Raw genomic sequence first — 14,829 nt, 5'->3', positions numbered from 1 at the left:
TCCATTGCCTACAGGGTGGGAGGGAGGAGTTCAGGAGTCTCCTACGCATGGATGATTTATTTCCTATGTGACTGTAAAGGCCTCTTTTCTAGACCTCCCTGCTTCCTGCAACAAATCCATTCTGTAGCCAGGGTAATCTGAAAACACAAATCTGACAAATGGCTTCACCAATTAAACTCTTCAAGGGCTCTCTAAACGCAAAAGCTCAGAAGGCTGACAAGGCTCTTCAAGGTCTGCTCCCCACCGCCTCCCTGGCCACCCCAACGGGGGCACTTAAGCTTTAGGTAAGGTTTTGTTTGCTGGTCCCCAAGCATGCCAAACTCTGTTGAGCATCCATGCATCTACACCTCACTGCCTCTGGCTGGAACACCCTTCTCTTCCCATTCCTCCACCTCTCCCCTATTGTCATCGGGCTAACTCCTCTCATCCTTCAGAATTTTCAACTCAGGTGACATCTTTGCCAGAAGCCTTCCCCAACCCCCAAGTCTAGGTCAGATACCCAAGGTCTCTGTGCTCCCCCAACCCTTGTGCACCTCTCTGTCACCTGATTTCAGTTAATCCCCCCAGCCCATTTATTTGTCTGTCTCTGAACCTGGTCTATAAGCTCAGGGAATCCAAAGACCACACCGTATTGACCTTTTTAGCCTAGTGCCTAGCTCAGGGCCAGATACTCAAAAGAAACTCAATAAACGTTTGTGGAATGAATGAATAAATATGAGGTGGCCCCTGCAGACACAGCCATGCTCACCACTGTGGCTAGAGAAGGGCACAGGAGTCTCACACTCAAACAGAGCTGAAGGAATGATGAGGGGACTGTACAAGCTGGAAAGCACACATGCTCAGTCTAAAGGGGGCCCCAGTTATTGGCATGTGGGACTGTTGGGCTTCCTGACAGCAACATGAAAAAGCAGGATATTCTTAAAAACTTCAAAACTGCAAATATACTAAATAAAGCATGTCAGTGTGCAGCACCTCATCTCAAGGCCTCCAGTTTGCAACCTCTGCAGAAGCACTTGGGAGGAACCAGCCTGGTCTGAAGTCTAGTCTCTGAGCAGCCATCTCTCAAACCTGGTGAGGAAGACAAGTTCAGACACATAGTGGTGGCTGCTTTGAATATCTGCCATCCCACTCTCTCTTTCCAAGGACCCTAATTAGCCAGTTAGCCAGCCACCTAGGGTGAGGCTGAAGCTCCCCTTGCTCCCCTTGCACAAGGTGGTGTGGTGCCAGGGCCTCCAATACCTCCCTCTGCCAGTCCATCCTGAAAGGCAAGCCTCCCAACTGGGGGTGAGATCATTCCCTCTTCCTCAAAGTTGTACTTTTAAATCCCAGTGGACTTTTCTAGGCCATGTTGTGTAATAGCTGTGTGTAATACACATGTCTGTGTAATAGCTGGTCACATTCTGTCTGCTCTAATCATGAACTTGAAGGAGAGGAGTGGTGAAGCACCTGAACCACCAGTAGGCAGTTCAAGGATCAAGAGGTTCAGCACCACAGCTGGCAGGAATAACAAGTTCAGACCACTCTCTTCTGAAGAATTAGCCCCAGACCCAAGGACACCCCTGCCTCCACCCCAGGCTATGACGGCAGGTGAACTGGCCACCCCCTCGTCTGGAGAGAAAGGGCCTTAGAGCAATCAGATGTGAGTACTTCATGTTGCTAGGGAGCAACAGGCAGCAGCTGGCTGAGAAATAAGTCGTGTCCTTGGGAAAGCATGTTCCTGGCCACTAATTAAATGCTGCTGCAGCGTCTCCTCCTTCAGGGAGCTATAGAAATGTGCTGAATTAATGCAGATGGGAGCAGCTGGTTCCCAAGCCTGCTAAGCCTCCTCCTGTCTCTGCGCAAAGGAAAGGCTCAGGGGGCAGGAATGAAATTGCTAAACCCCTGGAAGGCTGGTAAAGAAAATCTGGCCTCAGACTACTCAGTTCAACTAGCCCACAGAGTGTCTACCTAATACCACTTCTACTGCTGCAGGTGAATTCATCTGTTAAATACTTTTAAGAAAATCTCATTAAATTCCACTTCTGGGTACATGCCCAAAATAACTGAAAGCAGGCTCTCCAAGAGATATTTACACATCTATTGTTCATCATAGCACTATTCACAATAGCCGAGAGGTAGAAGCAACCCAAGTGTCTATTGATGGATGAATGGATAAACAAAATGTGGTACCTACCCACAATGGAGTATTACTCAGCCTTAAAAAGGAAGGAAATTCTGACGGGGCACCCTGTAATCCCAGCACTTTGGGAGGCTGAGGCAGGTGGATTACGAGGTCAGGAGATTGAGACCATCCTGGCTAACACGGTGAAACCCCATCTCTACTAAAAATACAAAAAAAAAAATTAGCCGGGCATGGTGGCGGGCACCTGTAGTCCCAGCTACTTGGGAGGCTGAGGCAGGAGAATGGCGTGAACCCAGGATGCGGAGCTTGCAGTGAGCCGAGATTGCGCCACTGCACCCCAGCCTGGGCGACAGAGCGAGAGACTCCATCTCAAAAAAAAAAAAAAAAAAAAAAAAGGAAGAAAACTCTGACACACGCTACAACATGCATGAACTTTGAGGACATGATGCTAAGTGAAATAAGCCAGTCACAAAAGGACAAATACTAGTATTCCACTTATATGAGGCACTAGAGTAATCAAATTCAGAGACAGAAAGTAGAATGGTGGCTGCCAGGGTCTGTGGGGAGGGATAACGGGAAGTTGTTGTTTAATGGGTATGGAGTTCCAGCTTTGCGAGGTGAAAGTTCTGGAGACTGGTTGCATAACCACATGAATGTACTTCAGTAGCACTACTGAACTCGCAGTGGTGTTACACTTAAGAAATAGTTATGATGATAAATTTTATGTTTTTTACTACAATGAAAAAAATCTTAATTCATGTTCACAGTGAAAAAAAAATTACAAAGATAAAGGGAAATGTCTATCTTCCCTCACTTCCATGCCCACTTTCCAGAGAAAACCATTAATAGTCTTTTATGTCCTTTCAAAAGCATTCTGACTCTACAAGCATGTATGTATTTATATGTATACTGACTTTAAGTTCAGCACAGTTGTTTTTTCTTCATATGAAAAATAGCATCATACTAAACACAGTTCAACTCATGTCTCAGAGAGCTTTCCAAATCAATATGTACAGATTTGCCTCATTACTTCTAACAGCTCTATCAGATCCCATTGTATGGCTGTTTCACAATATATGTAGTCTATTTTCTACTGATGCACATTTAACAGTTCCCACTTTTTCATAAAAAGTTGCAATGAACATGTCTTGTTCACATATACAAATGTTTTGCCCTGACATATTTATTATTTTTTTCTTCTGATACCTTTGGTAATGACACAGAGTTAGAATTTAACTGGGTTAAAAGTTATGTGTATTTTTTAACATATTGCTTTTTTGTCTTTCAAGAAATCTGAACCAACTTACTCTCCCACCAACAGTGGGTGACAGCACCCTACACCTTTGTTGATACTAGGTCATCAAACATCTTTAACCCTTGCTAATCTGATGGGTGAAAAATAAATATTATAAACAATTGTCATGTGGTTGTTGACCATGTTTATTTATTTTTTTCTGGGAACACTCTGCTAATAACATCATCCATTTTTTTCTTTTGTAGTGTTCATATTTTTATTATATGTTTATAGGATGTTTTGTAGTAAGGAAATCAATCCTTTGCTAAAGGTGTTGTCATTTGACTTTGTTTTGTTTTTGGTTTTTGCCATGCACAAATTTTCACTTGTGGGATTTTTATGGGACTTTTACCCCCAGAAGGGGCTTTCTCACTGCAGAATTATAAACAGAAACCCAGAAGACAACGGCAGCCTGGCTATCATCACAGGTCCATTTTGCATACTTGTTTTTCTCTGACCTTGGCCCCTGTTGCTTGCCTCTCCCTGAATCCTCTGATCATGAGAGGCACAGAAATGTTCCTGCATCCGGCTCCAGCTTTCTCCATTCTGCCTTTTTAGGAAACTCAGTATTTTTCTAACATGTTTCTTAACCTTCTAAAATTTATCCTCTCATTTGATAACCAGGTAAACCTCATGTTCCTCTAAGTTTTTGAGGGGATGTACCCCAGTTATGAATCACTGCCTTCTGCATAACCTCCTCAGACAAGATTGCTTTTCAAACTCTCTGAGGTTTGTAATATGAAAATGTGTGCATTTTGCATTTTCCCAATAAAAAATGTACTGAGGTGTTTTTGTTTTTGTTTTTGTTTGAGACAGAGTTTCACTTTTGTTGCCCAAGCTGGAGTGCAATGGTGCGATCTCAGCTCACTGCAACCTCCGCCTCCCAGGTTCAAGCAATTATCCTGCCTCAGCCTCCTGAGTAGCTGGGATTATAGGCACGTGCCACCACACCTGGCTAATTTTTTGTATTTTTAGTAGAAACGGATTTCACCATGTTAGCCAGGCTAGTCTCGAACTCCTGACCTCAGGTGATCTGCCCACCATGGCCTCCTTAAAGTGCTGGGAGTACAGGCATGAGCCATCACGCCTGGCCTTTTTTTTTTTTTTTTTCTTTCTGAAGGATATCCCTCTCAGGATTCTGACATGGCTACTACATCAATCTCATCCCGAACCTACCCTGAGGGTTGACAATCACTTTTCAGATAGACATTTAAAAAAAATTGTTTTAGCCAGAATGACATTTAAAAAAGAAGATCTGAAAGGAAAACAAGCTAGAGTCAATTTGTTTTTGTTGTTGTTGCTTTTTATTTCAGTAGCTTTTGGGGTACCAGTGGTTTTGGTTACATGCATGAACTAGTGGTGAAGTCTGATATTTTAGTGCATCTATCACTTGAGTATACACTGTACACAATATGTAATTGTTATCCCTCACCTCCTCCCATCCTCCCCTTCCAAGTCTCCACAGTCCATCATATCACTGAATGATAGAGGCAATTTATTTTGAGTAATACATCCCTCCTTAAGACAGATTTCAAACTTTGTAACCCCCAACAGAAACTTTTAAAGACTAGGGCAAAGAGACTGAATCTAAAGATTACCTTTCATTCACTTTTTATTTCTGTTCAGAACATTCCCATTCCCGAACTTCTCCTTTCTTTCAGTAGAAATATAGGCGCCTCTCTATTCTTTCAACAATTAATTAAAACTAGGAGACTGTCTGTTTTTTCAGTCTCTTCTTCTCACTCTGAGAAGTTAATGACTACACTTAGAAGAGAAACAGTAGTTGGAGACCAGATCTTGGGTCCCAGGAAGCAGAACGAGCTGGGCCAGGAAGAGCAGCTCAAGGTGCAGCAGTGTGGGGAGCCTGCGAGCCCCACTTCTGCTCACTAGAGTTAATGTGTGCTACTGCCAGGCAGCGACTGCTGACAACTCGCCTGGGGTGCTGCAAATGCTCCCTGCAGGAGGTGAAACTTCAGCATCAAAGAATTAATGAAACATGACATGGATAAGCAGTGAGCTTCCACAAGAAAAGCCGCCCAACACTCAGCTTTCTTGCTAACTCCATACTCAAAGACTGGTTCCCTGGTTCCCTCACTGATGGTGGGACAGTTGAGAGGACACGGCACCTCTTTCTTTCTAAGAGAGGAAGACTGGCATTCAGAGACATTACCAGACTAGAAAGGCAAAGGTTAGAGCCGTGATTTACACATTCTTCTATTCCTAGTCCCTGGCACTTAGCAGGTCCTCCATAAATGTATGACACATGAATAAACACACAAGTCAACTAACAGACTAGTGTTAAGAGGGAGAAAGAGGCCAGGGTCACACCTGTAATCCCAGCACTTTCGGAGGCCAAGACAGGCGGATCACTTGAGGCCAGGAGTTGGAGACCAGCCTGGCCAGCATGGCAAAACCCAGTATCTACTAAAAATATGAAAATTAGCTGGGTGTGGTGGCACATGCCTGTAATCCCAGCTACTTGGGAGACTGGGGCATGAGAATCGCTTAAGCCTGGCAGGCAGTGGTTGCAAGAGCTGAGATCTCACCACTGCACTCCAGCCTGGGCAAAAGACCGAGACTCTGTCTAAAAAAAAAAAAAAAAAAATTAAAGAAAAACACAGGAGAAAGAGAAATCATGTGGGATATATTGTCAACCTTTAATAAAAAATACTTTGCTAAGTCATCCCCCTACAAGGAAGAAGACAAATACAAAGACACAAAAATAACAAATTTCCCTATTAATGTTTTTGGAAATCAGTAAAATACCAGTTTAGACCTAAATAAATTCAGAGATTTAAATGAATTCTGACATAGGCCAGGTTGAAGTTTACTTGACATTAACCAGTATTGTTACTTTTAGCAAATTGCATGATCTCTCTGAGATCAGTTTCCTTATCTACAAAATAGGAATACTGCATTTTTCAGAGGATGCCATATTGCAAAAAGCCACCTTTATTTATGTGTGTGTTGGCTATACATTGCTACACAACAAATTACCTCCAAAATGCAGCAGCTGAAAACGTTTACTGGCCAGGCGCAGTGGCTCACGCTTGTAATCTCAGCACTTTGGGAGTCCAAGGTAGGAGAATCGCTTGAACCTAGGAGTTTGAGACTAGCCTGGACAACATAGGAAAGCCCTGCTTCTACGAAAAATTAAAAACAATTAGCCAGGCATGGTGACACATACCTGCGGTCCCAACAACTCAGAAGGCTGAGATGGGAGGATTGTTTGAGCCCAGGAGGTCTACAGTGAGCCATGATCATGCCACTGCACTCCAGCCTGGGCAACAGAAGGAGACCCCTGTCTCAAAAAAAAAAAAAAAAAATTTATTATCTTACACAATTTCTGAGAGTCAAGAATCTGGGAGTGGCTTAGCTGGACAGCTCTGGCTCAGAGTTTCTGATGAGGTTGCTGTCATCTATAGGCTTGAATGAAGCGGAAGGACTGGATTCTGAGATATTTCATTCACATGGCTATTGGCAGGAAGCCTCAGTTCCTCAGCAAGGAGGTCTCTTCAGGAGGTTGCCTGTGTGTTCTTGTGATATGGCGGCTGAATGATGGGAGGTGCGGGCTGGGTGCAGAAGCCTAGCCTTGAAATGTCTTTTATAAGTAAGCCTTGAAAGTGGTGCATCATCACTTCTGCTGTGTTTTATTGGTCATGCCAACCAACCATGATACAATATGGGAGGGCATGAATATGGAAGGTAGGGTCACTGTAGGCCATCTTAGAGGCTGACTACCACAATCTGTCACTCTAAGAACAAATTAAACCATGACAATGCTTATTGCTTAGAATCATTTTTATATTATATTAACCATGCCTTTTGTTTTCTGATGCTTTGACATCTTCGGGCCATCCTGACCCTGGACTGCCCCTCCCAGAGTTTGCTAATTCCTGGACATAGCACACAACTTGCCTGGGAACATGTCTTTCATATGCAAACCAACCAATTCAGAGCCCACACCCCCAAGCACCTTTTTATAGGACTCTCACACTCAGCCCCAATCACCCCAGGGCCAGGTGCCAGACAACTAGGGATAGCACCTAGACCCCAGGGCCCATCAAAATTCAAATTCGTCAATCCCAAACCTGCTTACCTGCTGTCTGGCACACTCCTTTCTGCTGAAACCACAACATAGGCTCTTATCCATGTTTTCACCTGCTCCCTCTGCCTCCAGACCAATCCAGGTGCTTACCCAGGCCCTGCATGGCATACCAGGCCTTCAATTTCTAAGGATCTACGCGTATAACAAATTTCTTGTTTTTTTTTTTTTTTTTTTTTTTTTTTTTTGAGAGGGAGTCTCGCTGTCGCCCAGGTTGGAGTGCAGTGGCCGGATCTCAGCTCACTGCAAGCTCCGCCTCCCGGGTTCCCACCATTCTCCTGCCTCAGCCTCCCGAGTAGCTGGGACTACAGGTGCCCACCACCTCGCCCGGCTAGTTTTTTGTATTTTTTAGTAGAGACGGGATTTCACCGTGTTAGCCAGGATGGTCTCGATCTCCTGACCTCGTGATCCGCCCGTCTCGGCCTCCCAAAGTGCGGGGATTACAGGCTTGAGCCACCGCGCCCGGCCCCCAAATTTCTTTCTTCATGACAGTCATTTCCCGTGTGCCTTCCCACGGCTGATTAAGACAAATGCCAGTACCTTTGAGATATATGTATTCAAAAAGTGCTTTTGGCCTTTTTCAGATTTTGTTTCTTATCTGACTTAACCTCTAGTTTCACTTTTTTCTATATTGAATCACATGTCCCTGGAAGTTAATCAGCTCCTGTTCAAAGTCAGCAGGAAGCACCTAACAAATCGATTCACATCTCAATGAGCAGTTCTGTGCTCTGCATGAATTGGTTACACTAGGCCTCTCACTACACTAAAACTTCTTCCATTTATTCCAAAGGATGGGTCAATTTCTCCTTTAGTTGCGCCTTGTTTGCTGTTTGAAAGGCAATCTTTTTGCATGAATCTCAGCATTTCAGTAAAACTTCATGTACTAGTGGGTCTCTTTCTTAGTTCCAAAAAACAACTCCTCCTTTGTAAAAAATCATGTTCATTCCTCCAATGGCAAATCTGTGCTTTACTAATATCAAATTAACCCCACTGCTCTGCCTTTCTGAGTACAAAACCACCTTTTATTATAATACCTAATCACAGTATAATCTTTTTGAAGGTATCTTAAAAAGCACTTACATTGAACATATGTGGTTATCAACAATGCACATTACTCAACAAAAATGATGACAATGGGAAGAGCACGCCCAGTTTGCACATCCACAGGTGACGAGAACAGCAATGTTGCAACTGCTGCCTGGCTGACACTAAGAAGACACCAACTTTAAGATACACTCCAGTTTCAAAAACTGCATCTCAAAATTCATGAAATGCAAATACTTTCCTATATAAGGTGCTTGGCATAGCATCTGGCCCATAGTAAGTAAGCTTTTAATAAATGTTAGCCATCAACAACACATCAATAACAAACCTTCAGCAAACAAAGCTCCCTTTAACCAATGTGTCTGGTGGCAAGGCAAAGCAGGTTAGAGGTGTTCTGGTCTCCTCAGACTTGGGTATGCAGGGGCAGAGGTGATACATGGCAAGAGAATGGCACCACCTCAATTGCCATGGGTGGGCAGGGGTTGGGCCTAGAGAAGCGGCAAGCTTATGTCAGTTGGTCAGTAGGAAATGAAGAGGTACAACCCGGGCTGGGAGTAGACTGTGACACTAAAGAGGCAGGAGATTGTCCCAAACAGGCCAAGAGATTTACAGCGAAGGGAGAAGGCAGGGTGCATTTTACTGAGCACTTATTATATCAAGAGCTTTAATTAGTACTCATTTAGTGCTCACATCAATCCTGAAAAGTAGAAATTATCCCCATTTTACAGAGGAGAAACAGACTCACTAAAATTCTTTGCATCAAGCCCAGGGGTACATCATAGGTGACAGAGCCAGGGTTTGCACCAGGCTTCATATGAAGCTTATTCCCATAATTCTATCAGGCACTATGGATAAAGAATCCAAGTCCTACTAAGTATCTCCCTGCCTCCTACACTGGTAATCAAATGTTGCCTGATGGAGAGAGACTTCAGAATTTTTTTTTCCAAACAGAGGGTTATAGCTATAAAGGATATATACTGAGCAGATAAATGCTGTAAACAAAATTGCCCTGTGGAACATCAAAATCAGTTAATATGCTCAATTGCTTTCAAAGCATGCATTGCAGAGAACCATTATGCTGATTACCAATAATTATAATCTACTCATTAAGGAAAGTCCTAAGGGCTTCCACAAAGGAACACTTCATGACTGAGTTTAAGTTACTCTGTGTACTTGAAAATAATGAAGCTACCATTCTTTTAAAAATTATCTAATTTAGGTTTTTCACTCATTTATACTGTGCTTCTCTGCAAGGCTCCAAATGAAAGAGGTTTTGCTACCCTTAAATGGAGCCCTTCTCTCAAGGTCCAGAGCAGCTTGGCACTGATAGCTGACATGTCAGCTCCCTGCCAAGCAGGGATGGGAGGAGAGAGGTTCAGGGAAGAATCTGGATCTGAAAGTCTGTCCCTGCTTTGCTTAACATTTTGGTTCCAAAGAACTTATTTCTCCAGATTCTTGAGATCCATCAGACATTTGTGAAGAGAAGACACTGGAATTGACTAAGAACTGCCTTAAATCCTTTAGGAATAAAACTAATATACAAAAAAACAAAGGCATTGATAACTTAATATGGGCCAAGTACTCCGTGAAGTGAGTGCTTCCCCTCTACTCTCCTTCAGCTGTTGGAGTGCCCCAGTACCTTGGATCCTCACCTCTTTTACTCTACATATTCCATTCCCATGGTTTTAAATTCTAACTATATGTTGATGTCTTTTAACATTATAACTCCAGACCTGACTCCTTTCTTGAGCTCCAAATTGATGCATCCCATGACTTAAAACATCCTCATCTGGATATCTAATAGGCATTTCAAAACTAGTATGTCTAAAAAAAAACACATTTCCACCCACCCCAACCCCACCCTACCAACCTGTCTTTCCTCCAAGACTTCTCATATAGCTTCAACATCTATCCATTTATTTGACCCCAAAACTTAGGAATTATTCTCAATTTCTCTTTTTTCCATCCCCCTCTGTTCTGTCCATCTCCCACATATCCAACTTCACTCTAGGGATGTCCCCTGAGCAGTCTAAACCAATCACGATAGTCCCATACTCTTTGCTAGAGACCAGAATCCTAGGCCAAAACTAGTCTGCATGGAATGTCATGTGTCTTAATTCAGGTCAGTGGTACAATGAGGTAAAGATTTCCGGGAATATTTCTTTTTTGAGGATGTCAGTGAAGAAACACGTATCCCACATTTCCACTATCCAGTGCCCTATGAACATACTCAAAAAGAATCTACCTTAGGATGAAGCTGATTTTCTGGATGGCAGAAGGGAAGAGGAGGAAAGAACCTGGCTCACCGATGACATGGCTGATTACCTAGAGCAGGGGTCCCTGACCCCTGGGCCATGGACCAATACCTGTCCATGGACTATCGGAAGCAGGCCGCACAGCAGGAGGTGAGTGGTGGGCAAGTGAGTGAAGCTTCATCTGTATTCACAGCGGCTCGCGTTACTACCTGATCAGATTAGCGGTGGCATTCATTAGATTCTCATAAGAGAGCGAACCCTATTATGAACTGTGCATGCAAGGGATCTAGGTTGCGTGCTCCTTATGAGAATCTAATGCCTGATGATCTGCCACTGTTTCCCAACACCCCCAGATGGGAATGTCTAGTTACAGGAAAACAAGTTCAGGGTTCCCACTGATTCTACATTATGGTGAACTGTATAATTGTTTCATTATATATTACAGTGTAATAATAATAGAAACATGGTGCACAATAAATGTAATGCACTTGAATCACCCCAAACCATTCCCCTGTGCCCAACCTGTGGAAAAACTGTCTTCCATAAAACCAGTTCCTTGTGCCAAAAATGTTGGGGACTGCTGACCTAGAGCATACAACCCTGAAATTCACTGTACATGTGGATTTCCAATTCTGTGAGACAATAAATTTCCTTATTGTTGAAGCCAGAAATTTTGGATTTTCTGGTTTTGCAGTTGAAAGCAACTTAATAGATGCAAACAAGGGGAAGCCAACAAAGGGGACCAAGAAGCAACAATCAATAAGGCAGAAAAAAAAACATATACTGTCCTAGAAACAAGAGAACCAAGTATTTCTTGCTATAGAGACAAATCAACTATGTCCAATATTGGGAGGTTGAGGAAAAGAAGGACTAGAGGTGACCACTGTATTGGCAACATGAAATCACTGGTGACCTGGACAACTGTAGTTTCAGAGGAGTGGTGGGGACAGAAACTTCTCTGGAGTGGGTTGAGGAAATGGGCCACAGGGAAGTGAAATCATTTAATTTAGACAACTCTTGAAGTTTTGCTATGAAGGGTAGCAGAGAAATGAGCAGTAATAAAGGAGAATAAGGGGTCAAAGCAGGACTTTTTAAAGACAAAAAATCTTCTAATAACAAAAATGATTTATCAAGAGAAATATGATGCAAGATAGAGAAAATAATTGCAGGAACAAAGACCAGAGTCTTTTGAAAAGCCACAAGGAAACAGGATCCCGTGGACAGGTAGAGGGGCTTGCCTTTTAGAGAAGCAGTGATTATTCCATTTGCTGCAACAGGAGGTAAGGCAGGGAACAAGTACAGATGCAAGCCATAGCTAACATGGTAAAGAAAGGGGAGTTCCCACCTGATTCTTTCAATTTCTGCCAAGTGGCAAGATGACCAGCTGAGATATTGGAGAAGTTTTTTAATGTGTTTTTAATAAAAAGGGTGTCACTCTGTTGCCCAGGCTGGAGTACAGTGAGGCTCACTGGAACCTTGAATTCCTGGGTTCAAGCAATCCTTGTACCTCGGCCTCCCAAAGCACTGGGATTATAGGCCTGAGCCACCAAGCCTGGCCTACTGAAGGAGGGGTTTTGAAGTGAGAGGCAAAGGTGCAAAACAGCAATTTCAGAGAGTTGGCAAGTAAACAAATAAGGAAAGTCTTACAACGCTGAAAGGAGTGCCCATTTTAAGTCTGCGGTCATGAATTTAAGAATAGACATGATTTTTCTGCAGTTATTTTCAGCTGTTCAGAGACAGAAATGTAGGGAGTTGAGAGTTTTCAAAATCTGCATGAAGGAGGCAGAACAGCAAGGAAGTTAAGGGAGTGATTATGGTGTTAGATCGTGCAACCTAGCCTGAATAAGGAAAGAAGAGAGGATCTGAGGGGAGACAACAGCTATGAATATGCTGGTATCCCAGCAAAGGCTAGTGGTCCACCAAAACTCATTCTCTTTTCTTCTGAATGCAAGAGTACACAAAACACAGCTGGCCAGGCACACTACACTTCCTAAGCTCCCTTGCTTGTTAAGTGGCCATATGGTGAGGACCTCTTCAGTGGAACATGAAGGTGAGTGATGTGTGGTCCTAATGGAGAGTCTCCTCCACACTCATCCTCTCCCTATTTCAATTCAGGACAATGCCACAGTGAATGGCAAAGAAACAAGATGGAAGACACTTGGGTCCTTCAGGCTGTGTGTGGCAGAACCACTCACTGACTCTGAACATCTGCCTTGCACTGTGACCTGAGAGAGAGGGAAAAAAAAAAAAACTCCTCTCTTGTTTAATCACTGCATTGTGGGGTCTTTTAGCTAAAGCAGTTTAACCTTATCCTAACCTGGGTCAGGGATTGAAGGTTTCAGTGGGGTCTAAGATCCTCTGTAGTGGAAGTAGTAAAGAGAATAAGGTGAAAAGCTAAAAGGGAGTGGTCAGAGTGGGGTGTATGGATTATGAAATTGAAACTTTAGAGGTGGGCAGTTAGAGGTGATAAAAAGATCTAAGATAGGACCAATGGAATGTACGACTAAGGTGGAAGAAAGTGCAAATAAAGTTTCAGAAAAGATAGGAGACTGGCCTAGAATCACACATGAATGAGCAGAAGGGCCCAGATTCCCAATGAGACCTAAATGACTTCACACTCCATGCCCTTTCCACTCTGCCAGGTCCTCAGGTTCAATCAAACTACCTGGTTCAAAGAAAAAGCTGCAGGTAAAGTGTTTCTATGAAGAAAGGTTAGTTTGGCCCCACAAACATGTAACACAACTTCTCCTGGGTAATGGGTAGTACACTACAAGAACACAATTACAGCCAGTGCCTAACTTAATAATGGCTCAACTCAGGATTGATTGACTTACAAGACTGCAAAAGCAATACACATTGAGTCAAGTCCTTAAGATGGGGTTATGCCCAGGTAAACCCATCATCAGATATCTTCAACTTACAATGGGTTTACCTGGACATAACTCCCTCGTAAGTTGAGGAGCAACTGTTTGGTTGGTTTTGTTTTTGTTTTTGTTTTTTCGAGATGGAGTCTCGCTCTGTCCCCCAGACTGGCTGGAGTGCAGTGGTGCAATCTCGGCTCACTCAAGCCCCACCTCCCGGGTTCACGCCATTCTCCTGCCTCAGCCTCCTGAATAGCTGGAACTACAAGCACCTGCCACCACGCCCGGCTAATTTTTTGTATTTATAGTAGAGGCGGGGTTTCACCATGTTAGCCAGGATGGTCTTGATCTCCTGACCTCATGATCCACCCGCCTCGGCCTCCCAAAGTGCTGGGATTACAGGTGTGAGCCACCACACTTGGCCAAGCATCTATATTGTTAATACATAATTAGAATCATCATGCTTTGCAACCCTGTATTTTTCATGATCTATGAAGTATTTCATCCATCCAGGGGCCCAGTGGCAGCATTCACACCCTCCTGTTCTTTGGATGACCACCACTGACTCACCTGGCCTCTCCCTCTAGTCTCTATTCCCTCCAAGCCATCTTCTAGACTGCTGGAAGTTACCTTGTGAAATTCGTATTATGCCTTCCACTACATAAAACCCTAGCAACCTGCACAAGACCTCTCTTTCCAATATCCCCTTAGTCTACCTGTTCAGTCACATTTCCCCCGTCTCCCTCGCCCCAGTGTACGCTGCAGCTGTATTTGCTTATTTACCATGTTCATACTTCCATGCCTTTGTATATGCTGGGGCTCTCCTTGAAACGTCTTCAACCCTTGGTCTTACAATACACTCCCACTGATCCAACTCCAGTGCTCTTCCCCAGTATATTTTTCTTTTTCTGCCCTTCCTTCATCTCTCTCCACTGTCCCTAGGGAAACACAATTAGAGCTATTATTGTACTGTATTATAATAATCTGTCTATCTCTCTCCTCATCCTTGGCATCCTGACACAGTTTCCACTTGACTCATAGTAGGTGCTCAAATCCTGCACTGAATGCTGAATGAGACTGAATTTAGCTGTTCCACTTTGATCCCACTGAAATTAGATGAACTGTTTTTGGTGGGACTCAGGATTTCA

The 14,829-nt window shown here is 43.5% G+C and overlaps 2 protein-coding genes across 2 annotated transcripts in view; one reads left to right on the top strand and one right to left on the bottom strand.

Moving 5' to 3' along the window:
• Positions 1 to 14,829, bottom strand: part of MRPL46 (mitochondrial ribosomal protein L46) — a 172,594-nt gene that overhangs the window by 37,885 nt on the left and 119,880 nt on the right. The gene's annotated exons all lie outside the window — the stretch shown is intronic.
• Positions 1 to 14,829, top strand: part of ISG20 (interferon stimulated exonuclease gene 20) — a 239,153-nt gene that overhangs the window by 105,015 nt on the left and 119,309 nt on the right. The gene's annotated exons all lie outside the window — the stretch shown is intronic.

This window comes from Macaca thibetana, chromosome 7, assembly GCF_024542745.1.
Source record: "Macaca thibetana thibetana isolate TM-01 chromosome 7, ASM2454274v1, whole genome shotgun sequence".
In the NCBI taxonomy this organism is placed as follows: Eukaryota; Metazoa; Chordata; class Mammalia; order Primates; family Cercopithecidae; genus Macaca; species Macaca thibetana.
This window is presented reverse-complemented; position numbering and strand designations above follow the sequence as displayed.